The following is a 14,527-nucleotide window of genomic DNA, read 5'->3' as shown; positions in this document are numbered from 1 at the left end:
CGCCATTATTTGAAAAATGATGAAAAGACACATTTTTTCAAGTATAAATAAGGGGTAATTTTAAAACTTAAAACGAATAGAAATTATTTCGTACATCAGGTGGGCTGCCTCCTCCTCAGTACCCGGCTCTTTAAGTTAAAGTTAGAACTTTTTTCCCAACTATTAAAGGACGACCCCTGAAACTTAAGGAACGTTTAATTAGAATAAGGAACTTTTTTAGAAGTGCTCGAAAACTTGAGTGTGAAGAAAGAGGTATTGAGGAGGAGGCGTGCCCCACATATGGAATAATTTCCGTTCGTTTTCAGTTTTTCTGCTACTCCTTGATTTCAATTGATCTTTTTTTCTTTATCTTCTGACAATAGCAATCAATTTTTTAAATGTAGTCTGTTGTTGTTTTTTTCCAGGGGTGATCATACACAACCAAAAGGCCTACAGAATCGAAAAAAAGGCTCATTCAAACGCAAACCAAAAATTCCAGTGCCATTTTTAGGTAATAAAAAAGAATGTGCCTTATCAAAGTGGTGTCTTGAGCCATTTTTTGGCATAAAACAACAATGTCGGCCAAAAAACTGCCAAAATGTCATCGGGTGAATTCTTGGAGATAGCCAATCGATTAAAAAAAAAATACATACTGAACTTTCAAGTTTGAGAGGCAGCAATGCCGAGGGGCGAAGCATTCGTTCTGAAAGATGCACATAGTCCACACAAAATTAATGGTTCATATATTTATTTATTTTAGAGCTTCATCGAACTAAGTTGAATCAACTGAGGACTGACAAATTTTTCTACATTGATGTATAATTGCACAACAGCCATTACACAAGAGGGCTGATGGATCTTTGTGTAAGTGTGATGGGACCTCAAAAAGGGTGCTTTTATGCTTAAATTTCTTTAGTCTCTGTGAGCCTTCAGGTAAACACAGAAGAGGGTTTTTTGGGGGATGGGGAAGTAAAAATTAATCTGTAATCCAACATGATTACCTGGGATATTTTTTTCACGCCAGTAATATAAGACACCACCCCATTTATTACGGAAATTAATTTTGTTATTAATAAATAGACGCATTAATTTCATTATAGCCTTTCATTTTAGATATTTTATTTTATTATATTCAATGCAAAATAAAATTGCATTCACATCCTTACCGACAAAAAATTGAAAAGGTGAGAGTGGGGGTATTATGTATCTTCAAGAAGTTTTACTGGGAGAGGATTGTAGAAGCCGTCTTGAAAACTGCTGAGATATGACTTCATAATTTATTTATCATATTCCTAATAAAATTTTGAGGGTTGCATTTTTTTTCCAGTGCTGATTATCATTCTCGAAGAGGTTGGACGGGATTTGAAGGAGGAAGTATTAACCTCCTTCCTATTCAAAGATTTCTAGGTCAAACACCCCATAGTATAAATTTTGAGCGAAGACCGACCCTTGTCAATGGGCACTGAAAGTACAGATAACCAAGTTTTGAATACAACATATGCAACAAAAAATAAATTATTCATGCCGATTCAGAATATGAAAAATGTATTATTTAAAGTTACTCATGAACATGAAAAATTAATATAGTTTTTGAAATACAAGCTGAGCCCCCCCCCCCCAAAAAAAAAAACAAAAAAAAGGGGTTCCATCTTAATGATAAATATACAGTAAACTTCACCGTCTTTGAGAAGCCTAAGAACTTTATCTACAAAACGTGAAGTTCCGGCTTAAGATCGTTGCAGATTTACCATGGAGATAATGGTCTGTTTAGGTAATAATAATTTGTTTAAAAAATTGAATAAGCATATATATATATATATATATATATATATATATATATATATATATATATATATATATATATATATATATATATATATATATATATATATATATATATATATATATATATATATATATATATATATATATATATATATATATATATATATATATATATATATATATATATATTCTAATAAGCATTAAAATGCGATTCTTTTGATGTAGCTATTGGTATCAAAATTCCATTTTTTAGAGTTTTGGTTACTATTGAGCTGGGTCGCTTCTTACTACAATTCGTTACCACGAACTGTTTGATGATACTCTGTTTCAAAAAGTGAATAAGGAAAAAGGGCTATTTTCATGAAGCCTCGCTGTCAAAAACTTGATTTTTTTTTAAAGAGTCAAGCTTGGAAGGGTGGTATTCCTTCTTGCGTTAGGATAGCCCTGAATATTCAGTCCCATATGAACATGAATTAGATAAAAACACAAGTCTTTTCAAATGAATGTAAAAAATAACATTTAAGCTTAAAACGAACAGAAGTTATTCAGTATATAAGTGAGGCATTTTAAACCACATGTCCTTAAGCTAAGTTTGGACTTCAATGTAGAAAAATTTGCTAATCTTCAGATGAATCAACATAGTTCGATGAAGCTCCGAAATAAATGGAAATATGAACCATTTATTTTGTGTGGACGATTGTCCACACAAATACTGAACTTTATTACCCGTAAAAGTATGAAAAACCCAAAGTAAGGAGTATTATAAATAAACAAAAACGATCAACAGCGAGAAAAAAAAATCAAACTAACGAACGACAACATGGACTAATTAACCAGTATCAATATGGAAAAAAGGCTGCAGAGGGTCGTAAACGTGAATTAAGTTGATAGTCTTTTTACATAAATCATCAGTGGAAGACCGAATCCGAGAAGGCACATCTGTTAAACCAAATCGAGCAATTATTTTTCTGTTTAGGTGCCATCTAGGAAGCCGGAGGAGGAACTTGCAATATCTGGAATAAGCCGCACGTAGAGTATGGTGATATTTCTTACGAAACAGATGAGTCATGCCCGATAAAAACAACAGCACAGGGTCGCAATAAGCATTATAAATCATGCACAAACCGTTGCGGTTGTAACGGGTTTTGTTTGGGGATATTTTTCTGTAAGCGACGCTTAGGTTTTTCACGGCTTGATTCACTAGGGATGAACAGGTAGTGGAAAGTGTTGGGCCGAAACACAGACCAAGCCAATTAACTAAAGAAGACTATGACAGACCTACAGTCCCAGCAACGGATGGAGCGACCGCATAAGGGCTATTAAAACAAATAAACTCACATTTAGACGCATTAAAAGACAGTCCAATCTTAGATAGTTCATTGGTTAAAATAGTAAAATTGGAAAGCAATCCACGGCGAGTCCGTGCAACAAGAAGAACGTCGTCTGCATATTCAACAGAAGACAAACCAATATTACCGTAAATAACAGAACTTTTAAGGGGACGCGGGCACGATGCAAGCACACATTTAAATATACTAGGAAACAACACGTTACCTTGCCGAAATCCCTTATTAATGTTTACCGGGTCAGATATTTGGCCATTCCAGGCAACTTGAATTTTAGACTTTGAATACCAAGAAGACAATAAACATAGTGCAGAAGGATTAACACCTGAAGATGCAAGGGAAAATAGAGCCTGAGAGTGCACAATATTGTCGAAAGCCCAGGAAAGGTCAACTGTAAGACAGTATAAAGACATTTTAGTTTTTACAACATCTTTCATGAGTCGGCTTAAAACATGATGTGCATGGGAGCAACCGAAACTTTTCCGAGAACCAAACTGAAAAGGCGTAAAATCACAATTGGACTCAATTTCTGGTAGTAACAAATGTTCAAGCAACCCACTTAAAAAAAAACGATACTGTAATTGGACGATATATTTACACATGACGTGGGTTCCTTACCTCGCTTTTGAATAGACGTTACACGGCCAGGAAGGAAACTATCAGGAACAAGTGACTATGCTAAGCCAGACTGGAAAAATATTAGTCGATGGTTGAGTAGAGCAGGACAATCATAAGCAAAAGATCGGTAAGAAAGGCCGTCACCATCAAGGCTATTTGAACGCTTAATTTTTCTTAAAGCTCAGCGAAATTCAGATATTGCTACTGGCTGGACGTGAGCCTGTAGAAGACGGTATGGTAATAGCGGTTTAAGCAACTTATAATAAAAAAACTGAAGAAAACTATTAAATACACTGAACACACACTTCTAATGATCAACAAAATTAGCTAGCTGGAGACAAGATAGGGCAGATGGGGAACATTTCTCACTATTAATAACCTTATTCCAGGAGGCCTTATCGGTGGGGCATGGACATGCATTCAAGCGTGCTCTCTTCAAACTGGCCTTATATTCAAGTTTACACTTTTGTTTCACAGAGAAAACAGCTCCAGACGGTGGTCGGTCACATGATATCCACAAACGTAGCCAAAATTTGGCTTTTTGCTTAGCATGTTTTACTTCAGGATCAACGTTCCTATTAGGCTTCCTAGTACCAATCCGAACTTTATCTACAGGCACTGCAGCTTTGGAAGCTGAATTAAGGCAATGGACAATTTGATAATAATAGAAATTTAGGTCAACTCCACTTGAAGGCGAGGAAACCGAAGTTTACAGCAGGTGATATGGCACTTTTATGGTCGACAGTAAAGCAGTTAGCATAGCCAGGTATAGGGGAAAATTAGCACGATCCCAGTTCAACTTACTAAGCCACTTTGGCTTAGCCGAAAGTGTTTTGCCAGATAGCTCACAGGACAAATTACAGCTAAGAATAAGGTGATCATCATCAATCTTCTCTTCGTCCACGCTGACAATTCATGATAATAAGCTGGATCTGGAAGCGATCACCTGATCCAGGTTCGAAACAGCCTTTGTTATAAATATATTTGAATGGGAGGCTCTTATCTGTGACGTGATATCTGCTAGTAAGTGATTCTAGCAAGAGGGTTGACCTAACGCAGGTACCAAGAATGTAACACTTAAGGTCACCAGCTAAAACCTAATTTAGGGCTTTTAAACGTAGACTTTCGAGTAGAGACTTTAAACTGGAGCAACATTTAGCGAAAGATGTGAACGATACTATAAAACGTCGATCGCAAGGTAAATACGCTTATAAAGGCAGTACTGTCACATTGAATCACTAAGATGTTATCATCACAATGAATCACAGAGGGATTTGATGGGGAACAGAAGAAAATTGCTAGACCACTGGAAGGGCGGCCTCTAGTTTTCTTGGCCTTTTGCGAAAAAAATGGTGAACAGAAGATCGCTTTAGGCTAAAAACGTTTGATTTGGTCAAAAGATGTTCTTACAAGAACACTATGTCATGGACTAATAATTCGTTAATTAACAAGTCTTTGTCTATTGTGCCGTTAATATTGGAAGAAGCAAAACATAAAATAGTGGCTTGGTTCATTTTGGAAAAGAGTTCAGAGCGCGCTTGATCACTGGGCGATCACTTGATAGGAAACATGAGCTTCGCCACAGTTGGCACATTTCGGAGCCTCTAAGCAAGGATTGTCTTAGTATTGGAATGGCATCCAAAACATTTAGAGCACTTAATCTCTTTCGGGGCACATGGGCAGTGAGCTAACGAATGATGGATACTTTGGCATATGAGACACCATCTGGGTAGTTCTTTAAGACTCGTAACCCAAGCGCAGACTTGTAGCGATGGCAGATTTTAGTACAGCGGAATCAAGGAACGCCAAACGGAATGTATGAGAAGAGCCGATCTTGGTGGCCTCAACACGACCTGGAATAGCGGTGATGAGTATACTGCTAGAAACACTATCGGGAAGTCCCCTAATTACTCCAAGAGGTTTGCGATTGATCACTTTAGCAACAATATTTGGATAGCTCGCAACAGCAGATGCAACAAGAGAATTGGTGGAAACTTTATCCTGCATGACAATAACCCATCTTTCACTTACCGGATCGGAGTTTACCGACATAATTTCGTCATGTCCGGCGAAAGAATCAAGCTTTTCCTTGCGAGAAACAGGGTCTCTTAGTTCTGGGGATGGAGATTTAAGAACGCCGGCGTAAGAGGGTTTACAATTGGTAGCCTTACTATCTGAGACCAAAGAACTATTTATAGACGTTGCTGGACTATTGAGGTGAGCAAGCAAATTTAGCTAATAAAGGCACTGGTTGACTTTGGTGGTAAGGATAGAATAAGCTGACACCGGAATACTGGGGACTTCAGATGGGAATTTGATCACGAACTTTTGAATATCAATATTTTCTGCAGAGCAACGAGAAAGAGTAGCGATAATTTTCCGACAATGAACTATTCTTAGCACTGGGTCCCGAACGACGAGGTATAGGCTCATCTGGGAAGCAATTGCTATATAAAAATTTCTTAGCGCCAAGAACGTCTTCACACGGGAAAAAATCACTAGCGTATTTCACAATCGACTCATGGTCTAACCCCTCATCGAGATTATTCTGAACAAAGTTCAAAACCTGGTATTTCAATTGTCCATGATAAGCAAATTTCACTCACGACTCGGCATCAGTCCAAAAACAATTAAGCGAAAAAGTTGTATCCACAGAGAAGTTCTCGATAAGCACAATTATGAAATGATCTGCACTGGCTGAATGAATGTAATAAGAATAAATAACAACTTATTCTTGAGTGGGGCAAGTAATCCAGTAATTTACAAGTAATTGCAATAATCCAAGTATTTCAGTGCACGGCTCAGATGATAGTGGTGCTGAATACTAACTCAGAGCTACAATCCATTAATAATCCTTAAGCCCTAATCACATAAAAATTTATCTAACAAGTTTCATTTGCAAGTTCAAAAGTATTTCACTCGTTATTTATCAAACAGTTCGTGGTAACGAACTGTAGTAAGAGCGACCCGGCTCAATAGTAACCAAAACTCTAAAAAATGGAACTTGGTGCCAATAGCTACATCAAAAGAATTGCATTTTAATGCTGATTTTAAATATATAAGTTTCATCAAGTTTAGTCTTATCCATCAAAAGTTACGAGCCTGAGACAATGTGCGTTATTTTAGAAAATAGGGGGAAACACCCCCTAAAATTCATAGAGTCTTAACGAAAATTACACCATCAGATTCAGCTTATCAGAGAACCTTACTGTAGAAGTTTCAAGCTCCTATCTACAAAAATGTGGAATTTATTTTATTTTTTGCCAGAAGGCAGATCACGGATGCGTGTTTATGTGTTTGTTTTTTGTTTTTTTTTGTTTTTTCCAGGGGTGATCACATCGATCTAGTTGTCCTAGAATGTTGCGAGAGGGCTCATTCTAACGCAAATGAAAAGTTCTAGTGCCCTTTTTAAGTGACCAAAAAAAATTGGAGGGCACCTAGGCCCCCTCTCACGCTAATTATTTTCCCGAAGTCAACGGATCAAAATTTTGAGAAAACTATTTTATTCAGCGTAGTCGAAAAACCTTATAACTATGTCTTTGGGGATGACTTACTCCCCCACAGTCCCCATGGGAGGGGCTACAAGTTACAAACTTTGACCAGTGCTTACATATAGTAATGGTTATTGGGTACAGGCGTTTTCAGGAGGATTTTTTGGTTGGGGGAGGGTATGAGAAAAGGGGGATATGCTGGGGGAACTTTCCATCGAGGAATTTGTCATGGGGGAAGAAAAGTTTCATGAAGGGAGCGCAGGATTTACTAGCATCATTAAAAAAAAACATTGAAAAAATAAATATGAAAAAGTTTTTTCATCTGGAAGTAAGGAGCAGCATTAAAACTTAAAACGAACAGAAATTAGTACCCATATGAGGGGCTCACCTCCTTCTAATACCTCGCTCTTTACGCTAAAGTATTTTTAGTAATGTCAACTATTTATTCTACGGTTTTTGCGATTCAGGGGTCATTCTTAATGAACTGGGGCAAAATTTAAGATTTAGTGTAAAGAGAGAGGTACTGACGAGGGGGCGAACCCTCTCATATATGTAATAAAAACATGAGAATAAAAAGTTCTTTACGTGGGCTAATTTATAAGTTACGTATATCTTTAACTAATAAAAAGATTCGTAAAAAACTAAAAGTTCTAGTTGACTTTTTAATTAACCAAAAAATTGGAGGGCAACTAGGCTTCCTCTCCGCTCTTTTTTTCTCAAAATCATTCGATCAAAATTACAAGAAAGCCATTTAGCCAAAAAAAACAAACAAATATGCAAATTTCGTTTTAATTATTTCTCTGCGGAGAGCCAAAATCAAAACATGTATTGATTCAATAGCGTTCAGAAATTGAATAAAAAAAAACAAGTTTTTTCAACTGAAAGTAAGCCGCGGCATCAAAACTTAAAACGAACAGAAAATACTTTGTGTATGAAAGGGGCTGCTTCTTCATCAACGCCCCGCTCTTTACGCTAAAGTTTTTTACTGTTTTAAAAAGAAGAGTTGAGAGAAAGAGTCAAACTTTTGCGTAAAGAGCGGGGCGTTGATGAGGACGCAGCCCCTTTCATATACGAAGTAATTTCTGTTCGTTTTAAGTTTTAATGTCGCTCCTTACTTTCAGTTGAAAAAACTTGTTTTTTTTATTCAATTCCATACAGGTACAGAGTTAATTTGGCTTAAATTCAATTAGTTGTTCACTGGTCAAATACCAAAAGATAACTGTGTGCATCTTTAGGAGCGAATGCTTCACCGCTCGGCATTGCTGCCTCTCAAACTGGAAAGCTGAATATGCATTTTCTTAAATAATAATTTTAAATCGATTGGCCATCTCAAAACACTCACCCGATGGCATTTTGGCACTTTTTAGGCCGACAATGTTGTTTTATGCCAAAAAATGGCTCTAGACACCACTTTGATGCGCCACACTTTTTTTTATTACCAAAAATAGCACTGGAATTTTTAGTTTCCGTTCGAATGAGCCTTTTTTCGATTCTGTAGGCCTTTTGGTTTGGTATGATTTTCCCTAGTGAAAAAAAAAAAACGACAAAAAAACAACAAAAAAACAACAGACTACATTCAAAAAATTGGTTGTCCTTGTCAGAGCATTAAGAAAAAAAGATTAATTTAAATTGAGGAGCAACAGCGAAACTTAAAACTAACAGAAATTATTCCGTATATGGGGGATGCTTCCTCCTCAAATACCTCTTTCTTCACACTAAAGTGTTTGAGCGCTTTTAAAAAGATTCCTTATTCTAATTATACGTTCCTTACGTTTCAGGAGTCGTTCTTTAAGAGTTGGAAAAAAGGTCTAAGTTTAGCACAAAGAACCGGATATTAAGGAGGTGGCAGCCTACCTCAAGTACGAAATAATTTCTCTTCGTTTTAAGTTTTGAAATTGTTCCTTACTAATAGTTGAAAAAATGTGTCTTTTTATTTCTGATCATTTTTCAAATAATGGCGGGAAACCAGCCTCCCCCTCCAAGGAAATCCCCGAGGCATTCTCCGGACAATCCCATCCTTGCTGCTAATTCCTCTCAGAAAATTACTCACTATCAATTCCATCCTCACTGCGAATTTCCACCAGAAAATTTCTCGCTCAAGTTTCCACCGAAAAATTCTTCTTAGCGTGCTCTCATTTGAAAAAAAACCCTTGGTTTTTGTTTGATTTTTGATCGTTTTTCGAATTCATACCGGGACTCCCACCTATGTTTAGAAATTTTCACAGACGGTTCCCTCCAATTGAAAGTTTCTATCGTGGAGATTTTCCCCCATGGAGTGTTATTCCAGGTGATAATCCCCATGGAGAATTTTCCCTCGAAAAATCCCCCAGGGAATTTCAACCCCACTGAAAATTCCCGCCAGGTATTTCCTCAAGAAAATCTTCACATGTAAAATTGGGTTGCCAAAGAGAAATTAAAACAAATAAACCGAATTTCAAATAAGAATTTTGACATCTCCCCCCTTCCTGTAAAATTTCCCCTTGATAATTCAACCTAAGAAACTTCGCTCCCAGCGGAAAATTCTCCCTGTAGAAAAATTTATCCGCAGAAAATTCCTCCACCAACGAAAAATGTCTGTTGACTTCTCAATAGTAAATACTATATGTAAGCAAATGGCAAATTTAATAATTTACAGCCCCTTCCCTGGGAGCTGTTGGGGTACATCATCCCTAAACGCATGGTTATTGGACCTTTCAACTATGCTAAGCAACGTGGCTAATTCAAAATTTTAATTAAACAAATTTATGGAAATAAGGACCATGGGAGGAGGGCTGGTTGGCTACGACCACTGGTTGGATACGATAATCCCAGAGAAGAAAAAAGAAAAGAAAAACAACAAATAAACCCGTATTCGCGATCTTTCTTCTAGCCAAAAATACAAAATTCCATATTTTGCAGATGTGGACTTCTATGGTAGGCGTCTCTGATACGCTGAATCTGATGGCGCGATTTATAATATAATTTCATGAACCTTTGGGGATGTTCCCCCTCCCTTTTTGGAACTAAGGCAAGATTTCTCCGGTTTGTAATAACTGATGGGTAGCATTAAACTTATTGCTTTTCATATATTTAGAATTACAAGCAGCGCAATAGCACTGCCTAAGTAAAGAGCGATGTGGGTACAATGTATTATGTATTGTTTTTTTTTTTTTTTTTTTTTTGGTTTGTTTTAGACCAGGACACTTCTTATCGAAGGAGTTGTAGTAAAAACTTAAAAAAGGACTTATTTAATTTTAAATTGAAAGGGCTAATGCCCTTTTTAATAGTCAGAAGTGATTAGAGGGCAACTAGCCCCCCCCCTACGTCCACCATTTCCCCAAACTCATCCAATAAAAATTTTCAGATAGCCATTTTCTTCAACATTATTTGAAAAGTCCAGAAACTATGTCTTTGAGGATGAACCACTCCACACAGCCCCCAGGGCAAGGGTTGAAAATCACAACATCAGATTCAGCATATCAGACAACCATACTATAGTGGTTTCAAGCTCCTATATGTGCAAATGTGGAAATTTGTATTTTTTGCCAGAAGAAAGATAGCGGATGAGTGTTTATTTAATTTTTTTTCCAGGGGTGATCGCATCCTTTTAAGTGACCGAAGTCATCCATGCTCATTTTTTCCCGAAGTCATCGTATAAAAATTTTGAGATAGCTATTCTATTCAACCTAGTCTAAATATCTAATAACTATGTCTTTGAGGATGAACTAGACCTACGTTGCCTGGGCAACGTGAAGTGTTGCGGCAACCTTTGTCCGGCTTTGCCGATTAAAGTGTTGCGAGAGCAACACTTTGGTTTTGTTTCTTCGCTATCGGTTAAGTGCTGAAGTTGTCAAAACTATCAAAGCTTTCAAAACGGCATATTCAAAGAAGAACACAATCAGTAATCACATGATCAAATTCTTCAGCGTTGAAAAAACAACAGCAAAAGAATATCGGAAAAAGGGACTAAATTGAGTTTGCAGCCAGTTGAACTTTATCTTTTTCAATCGTAGACATCGTGACCGATGGAAACTTGGAACATTATCTTATATAATCTTGGTATTATAAAGCTATCTGTAACTTTTCAGGATCAAAAGACCATAGATATGTACCAATTTGCACAAATTTGTAGCCCCTCATGAGCCTCCTCTAGCAACCGATTCTTACTTACAAGTCCCTCTCCCGTGATATACATCAAGTTTACCGGAAACAAATAATGGGTACACCAACTAGCAAAAGTTGCAAACCCCTCGTCACTGAAGATCATTGTAGCGTAACAGCTGATTATTACTTACAACACCCCTACATGTCTCACAATCGGGAACCAAGTTGTTCTTACCATTAAATACACCAGAAACAGATAATAGGTACACCAATCAGCAAAAGTTGCAAACCTCTCATTGCCAAAGATGATTATAAGCTAATAATCGACTGTTGCTTGGAAGTCCCTTACATATCTCACAATTGGTATCGGCCTATTTTTGGTTCAAGTGTGTACCTCACCACTGAAGTTGTCAACCCCTTGAAACTTTCAAACTGGTGTATGTCATGAAGGAATTTTTGTAACAAAAAATGGATGACATATACTTTGATCAACTCATCAAGGTCTATCGATTGTCATTGAAAAAAAAATTCTATCTGTCTTAGTTCAAAAGTTGACTTTTTTGCCGGAGGCCAACTTTCTAACACCACCACTTAGAAAGGAGCAAAGGATAAGCTTTAATTTCTTTAGCAATGAGAGAGCTTTTAAAGTTTAAGAGGTATATCTGATACCATTTCTCTATTGCAATCCCAAGTAGAAAAAAAAGAATGGTAAAGTCAGCTGAAATCACGAACAGAAATGGCTAGAAACAATAGATGGCAGCACTTTCGGACCCGTGGGAAAATCATACTTTTTTGTTTCTGTAAATTTTTCTATTTATCACTCAAAGAAGATATATTGGCTCTGGGGCCGGGGAACTACCGCATATATTTAACACTTATAGATTTTAGTCCATCTTCAATTTGAAACTGGTGCCTGCCTGCTTGCCTGCTAGAACGGAGCTTTCTACTCGAAAGCAGAAACATGGTTTGATGAAACGAAAACTTGGCTGCACAACTTCAGATACTCCTCTCTGACATAGGCTATATAACTCCACTTCACTTCGCACACCATAGGCTCTGGCTCGAGGACAAGCAAAAACCATCCTTTTTGGCCCCAGGCATGAGTTCTACGGAGCTTTCCAAAATGTAATGTCATATTCATCAATCCGGCCTGAGGTCCACACTTGCCGTAAAAACCGCACAGGTTAGACCCTTACCAGTTTCCAGGAATAAGCTGAGATCGGCGGCATAGGAAAAAAAAAAAAAAAAAAACCGGGACAAAACCAAAGTGTTGCTCTCGCAACACAAATTAATCCCCTAAAGTCCCCGGGGAAGGGCTGCAAGTTATGAAGTTTGCCCATTGTTTACATATAGTATGAGTTATTGGCAAGTACACAGACGTTTTCAGGGGGATTTTTTTACTGTGAGGGAGGGGAAGGGGTTACGTGGGAGGATCTTTACACGAAGAAATTTTTCATGGGGGAAGATAATTTCCATGAAGGCGACGCTTGATATCCCAGAATTGTTTTAAAACAATCAGAAATTGAATTAGAAAAAACAAGCTTTTTCAACTGAAAGTAAGGAGTAACATTGAAACTTAAAACTAACTTAGATTATTATGTATATGAGGGGGTTCGTCCCCTCATCAGTACCTCGCTGTTTATGCTAAAGTATTTTTAGCAATTTCAAAAGAGCTATTTATTCTAATTAAATGGCCTTCACGATTCATGGATCATTCTTAAAGAATTGGAAGAAACTTCGAACTTTAGTCTAAAGAGCGAGGTAGTGATGAGGGGGCCAACCCCTCATATTACATATATGAGGAAGTTCACCCCCTCGTCAATATCTCGCTCTTTACGCCAGAGTTCGAGCTTGGTAAAATAATTACCGATATCAGCAATAATCTGCTTGTGTTATCTTCCGGCCAATCTTAGCATTTAATTTTACTGTAAGCAGCTTTTTATGCTTTATCCTCTGGTTTTGAAAACTATTTTGCTCCCTTTAGCTATTTTTAATTTCCCTTGTTTTTTAAAATTTAATTTCTGATCGTTTTTAAACAATTCTGGGACATCCAGTGCCCCCTTCATAGAGATTATCTTCCTCCATGAAAAATTTCTTCATGTAAAGATCCTCCCATGTAACCCAATCCCCTCCCTCGCAATGAAAAATCACCCCTGAAAACTTTTATCCTCTAGTTTTAAAAACTATTTTGCTCCCTTTAGCTATTTTTAATTCCCCTTGTTTTTTCGAAATTGCCTTCTAATATAGCTTCTCAGATAAAAATAAAACACTGGGGTAATTTATAGAATAAACTTATTTTGGAAAGAAGGTTTAATGCATTAGAGAAGTAGCAGAAAAGTATATTTAATTGGTCAAAACATTCTGGTATCTTGACAGACATTATTTTGTCTATTCGTTGCAGATTTTTGCCGTTGGCTTGATAAAAGAGAGGTATAATTTCATCTGTTTAAGCTTTGTCTTGAATATTCCAGTTGAAGCTCAAATATTAAGGTGAAGATACCTATGCGATAATTCTCATCTTTGTTAAAGAAAAGTTTAACTTTAATGAAGTATATTCCAAAAGAATTCCTTCTCAATAAAAAGAAATAATACATTTTTTTTTATTAATGGCAAATTTATTTTGTGTTACGCTTAAGTAAAACAGTTCAAAATAGGGATGATACCTTTTTATTGACAGTGAAATATAAAATTATTTAACTGGATATTTCGAACACATATACAGTGTTCATCATCAGCAGTAAAACAGTCGAGTATATGGGGATAATGTGACCAAGGAGGTGTCTAAATATATTAACACCCATAAGAGACATGCAAATGTTATAAATCAACAAGATTTTCTTCAGAGTTTTACTGCTGATGATGAACACTGTATATGTGTTCGAAATATCCAGTTAAATAATTTTATATTTCACTGTCAATAAAAAGGTATCATCCCTATTTTGAACTGTTTTACTTTCGTCATGGAAAGGCAGTGTGGTCTTCGAAGTTATCTATGTGTTACACTTCCTCAGTCTTGAGAAATAAATTGAAGGAAATCGAAAAATTTTGAAGAAAATGGGAACTTCCTGAAAGGGTGTAAATAGGGAGGCTATGAATAGGCTGGGATGAAGGAGGAGTGTGCGTAGCAGTGTTGGCCTCAGACGGCTGCGTACTGCGATGAGTTATTTGTAGTAGTAGTATTTTATCTGGAAAACCTCACTTGTAACACTACAATTTAACTCAATA

The 14,527-nt window shown here is 36.8% G+C and overlaps 1 protein-coding gene across 2 annotated transcripts in view; it reads right to left on the bottom strand.

Annotated features, from left to right (window-relative positions):
* Window positions 1-14,527, bottom strand: part of LOC136025323 (uncharacterized) — a gene marked incomplete at its 3' end in the record, with an annotated part of 112,309 nt that overhangs the window by 70,579 nt on the left and 27,203 nt on the right. The window contains 1 exon segment of one of the 2 annotated variants that reach the window (XM_065701235.1): window positions 3,729-3,948. 2 annotated transcript variants of the gene reach the window in all.

This window comes from Artemia franciscana, chromosome 3 (assembly GCF_032884065.1).
Source record: "Artemia franciscana chromosome 3, ASM3288406v1, whole genome shotgun sequence".
NCBI classification, from domain to species: domain Eukaryota; kingdom Metazoa; phylum Arthropoda; class Branchiopoda; order Anostraca; family Artemiidae; genus Artemia; species Artemia franciscana.
Note: the sequence above shows the minus strand (reverse complement) of the source record. Positions and strands in the feature narration are given on the sequence as shown.